The sequence below is a fragment of the Nicotiana tomentosiformis genome, chromosome 12 (assembly GCF_000390325.3).
Source record: "Nicotiana tomentosiformis chromosome 12, ASM39032v3, whole genome shotgun sequence".
Taxonomy (NCBI): domain Eukaryota; kingdom Viridiplantae; phylum Streptophyta; class Magnoliopsida; order Solanales; family Solanaceae; genus Nicotiana; species Nicotiana tomentosiformis.
The window spans coordinates 51,099,164-51,103,832 of NC_090823.1; positions in this window are offsets into that span (position 1 = coordinate 51,099,164).

The following is a 4,669-nucleotide window of genomic DNA, read 5'->3' on the forward strand; positions in this document are numbered from 1 at the left end:
CGGTGCATGTCGGGCCAAATCACTGAAGTGGACTGCAAACTCTGACATAGTCATAGCACCCTGGCACAGCTGCTTACACTCCGCGCGCCATGAGTCCCTGAAGCTCTAAGGGACATACTCTCTCAAAAACATGTCCGAGAATTGAGTCCATGTAAGTGAAGCTACCTCATTTGGACTACTCAACTCATAAGCACGCCACCACTAATAGGCTGCTCCTCTAATCTGGAAGGTGATAAAATAAACCCTACTCGTCTCCGCTATGCCCATAGTATGGAGAATACGATGACACTCCTCCAGAAAACCCTGAGCATCATCTGTAGCCAATCCGTTGAAGGTAGGTAGGTGGTACTTCTTGTACCTCTCAAGTCTGAGCTGCTCCGCCTCAGAAGCGACTGTCCTAATCTCGTGCTGAACCGGAGCTACCGGCAGCATAGGAATAAACTCTAGGCCTGATCAACCTGGACCCTCTGCTCAGGAGTACGGGTTGCGGGAGTCTGTGCCCCTCCCCTGGCCTGAGATGTGGCGGGAGCTAACGGAATCAATCTAGCCTGAGATAAGGTGCTGGACATGCTCATAAACTGGGCAAGAGTCTCCTGGAGGGCTGGTGCAGCAATAGGAACCTCCGGTGCCTACCCTCCGGCTGGAACTGCTGGGGGCTCCTCTATCGCAGCTCGCGCGGATGCTCTGGCTGCACCGCGTGGTCGTACTCTACCCCGGCCCTGACCTTTGGCGGCTCTAGCATTGGGCGCGGGTGCCTGGTCGTCAGATCCTCCGGTACGGGTCCTCACCATCTGTGAGAAAGAATAGAATAGAGAATTTTTAGAATTTGATGCCAATAACTCACACGACAAGGAATCAAAAGAAGTATGTTTGTTCCTAACAATTCCATAGCCTCTCAAAGATAAGTACAGACGTCTCCGTACCGATCCGCGAGACTCTAATAACCGGCTTGTGACTCACGATTCCTATGAACCTAGAGCTCTGATACCAACCTGTCACGACCCAATTTCTCCCTCTATGAACTGTCGTGATGGTACCTAGTCTCCGGTACGGGTCCTCACCATCTGTGATAAAGAATAGAATAGAGAATTTTTAGAATTTGATGCCAATAACTCGCACGACAAGGAATAAAAAGAAGTATGTTTGTTCCTAACAATTCCATAGCCTCTCGAAGATAAGTACAGACATCTCCATACCGATCCGTGAGACTCTAATAACCGGCTTATGACTCACGATTCCTATGAACCTAGAGCTCTGATACCAACCTGTCACGACCCAATTTCTCCCTCTGTGAACTGTCGTGATGGCACCTAGTCTCTACGACTAGGTAAGCCTAATTATTGTGGAAATGAAATGAAAACACAAAGATAACATCTAACAGATATAGTTAATAAGCAGACACGGTGCCACTCGTCATATACAATATTCATTTTTTCACAAAACCCGGAATGTCACAAGTCATAAGCTTCTAAGAGTTTCTATCTGCTCTATACATTTATGTCTAAAGAAAACAAGGGGGTAATTAACACAAGGGAATAGAAGGGGACTCCGAGGTCTGCGAACGCGGGCAGAAGTACCTTGAAGTCTCCTGAAGCAGCAACCACGCAACTAGACTCGAGGCTGGTAGCTAGTACCTAGATCTGCACATGGAAAACATGTGCAGAAAAGGAAATAAGTACACCACAATGGTACCCAGTAAGTGCCAAGCCTAACCTCGATCGAGTAGTGACGAGATCAGGTCAGGGCCCTACTGATATAAATATAGTGAAATAAGACAGAATGAAATATAGCAGTAATAATAGATACGAAAATCTAACAGAGATAGAGTAAATGAAAGAAATCAGCTCAGAACACAGTGATAATAGCAGGGGGATCTCCCGGGATACCGTCCCGTAGTCCCAAACATAAATATGCAGGAGGATCTCCCGGAACACCGTTCCATAGTCCCAAAGTAAATATGTAGTGCTGGGGTATCCCCCGAAATACCGTTCCATAGTCCCAAAGTAAATATGTGGTGCTGGGGGATCTCCCGGAATACCGCTTCGTAGTCCCAAAGTAAATATATAGTGTTGGGGGATCTCCTAGAATACCGTTCCGTAGTCCCAAAGAAAATATGTAGTGTTGGGGGATCTCCTAGAATACCGTTCCGTAATTCCAAAGTAAATATGCAGTACATGGGGATCTCCCGGAATACCGTTCCGTAGTTCCAAAGTACATATTAAGCACAACAAACAGGAATAATAGTTACAACAGGAGAACCTACAGATTAGACTAAGTGCAATTCAAGGAAGTTAGGAAATTTCACTCAACATGCTGCACAGAGTTCAAATAGGCAGTTAAGACACGTAGACATGCTTTTCTAATCTAAACAGGATAATTACATATGCTAGTATAGTTCAAACAAGGAGAAAATAGGTTATGACTTAGGAAAAAAATGGAGTTTTACAACAAATAGCCCGTGTACGTACTCATCACCTCACGTACACGGCGTTCACATATCAAACAGTACCAAATCCTAAGGGGAGTTCTCCCACACAAGGTTAGGCAAGCCACTTACCTCATCAATCAGTCACAATGCCTTTTCCATGAATATCCGGCTCCGAGTTGCCCAAATCTAGCCAAAATCAATTACATAGTATAAATATAACTACAAGAAACTAATCTAGCTAATGAAATCAAAGCTAACGCAAGAAATTGAAAAATCGCTCAAAAGTCCTCCCCGGGCCCACATCTCGGAATCGGGTAAAAGTCACAAAATACAATCACACATTCACTCACGAGTTCACTCGTACCAAAATTACTCAAATCCGATACCAAAATCTCGATCAAAACCCCAAAAATCAGCCTAAGAACGTTTCTCAACTTTTTCCAATTTTTCACCCCAAATCCGAAATTAAATGATGAATTCAAGCATAGATTAGTGGGATATAATCATAAAGGAGTTAGGAATCATTACCCAATGACTTCCTCTGAAAATCTCTCAAACTTTCGTCTTCTACCGAGCTCCCAATTCAATTTTGTGATATGAACTCAAAACCCTCATTTTTGAACTTTAAATTCTGCCCAGGTATTCCCTTCTTCGCGAACGCGGTCAAAGCCTCGCGTTCGCGAAGCACAAGCTGCTTCAGACCAAAAATATACTCATCGCTAACACGATGCACTGGTCATGAATGCAAAGCTCAACTAGCCTGACCCTAAGCGAAAGTGGGACACTCATCGCGAACGCGTAGGCTATCATGCCTGGAAACCATCTGACCGTTGATTCTACGATAACGCGAGGTCCTTATTGAGAATGCGTAGCCTTAGTGTTCCATAACTTCGTGAATGCGAGAACGACGTCGTGAACGCGAAGAACCAGCTGCCTTTCCCAGATGCTCTACGCGATCGCGAGACCTCTCTCGCGAACGCGATGAAGGATTGTCTACAACAAAAACACTAGAAATCTGCTATCTTTCAAGTCCAAAAACTAGTCCGTTAAGCACCCGAAACTCACTCGAGGCCCTCGGGACCTCAACCAAACATACTAACCAATCCTAAAATACCATACGAACTTAGTCGAGCCCTCAAATCACATCAAACAATGCTAAAATTACGAATCACCCTCCAATTCAAACTTAAAGAACTTGAAACTTCAAAATTCTACAACCGATGCCTAAACCTATCAAACCACGTCCGATTGACCCCAAATTTTGCACACAAGTCATAATCAATACTACAGACCTACTCCAACTTCCGAAATCGGATTCTGACCCCGATATCAAAAATTTCACTACCGGTCCAAAACTTCAAAAATTCGACTTTCTCCATTTCAACCCTAAATGAGCTACAGACCTCCAAAACACAATCCAGACACTCTCCTAAATCCAAAATCACCCAATGGAGCTAACAGAATTGACGGAACTCCTTTTCGGAGTCGTCTTCACACAGTTTCGACTACGGTCCAAATTCTAAGGCTTAAACCTCCATTTAGGGTCTAAGTATCCCAAACACTCCCCAAAAACTAAAATGAAACCTCCCGGCAAGTCACAATAGCAGAAAATAGATACGGGGAAAGCAGTTAATAGGGAATCAGGGCTTTAACTCTCAAAAAGATCGGCCGGGTCGTTATATAATATCAAAGACATCGAATAGCTCATCGAAGAAGAACAACAAGTCACGTAAGGTGTATGACATACACAAGGAAAAACGCACCATCATACAAATATCACCAACAAAATTCTCCAAGGTCATCATACATCATCCCTAACATTGCCACCCTTATCTCTCTGATAGCCACCCGTATCACCCCGTCCTAACAATATCATTAACCACCCGTATCACTCCGCGTAATAGCCACCATTATCGCTCTGCCGGGACAATAACACAATAGCCACATGTATCACTCCGCACAACCAACAATAGTGAGATGCCACCCTTATGCCATGCATAACAACAACGGTGAAATATCACTCTTATACTTTGTATAACAATAACCAATCCACACAATAATTCACATGTGCTACATCATAACAACACGACATATAAACTCGTACCAGAAGTGCCCATAGGCCACAACCTCTTTAAAAGAACCAACAATATCAATATTTCCACAACAAATAGCCCACGGCTCAAACACAATGTGTATAGAATCTCACTAACAAAAAAATGAACGACAAAGTAACTCATCTAT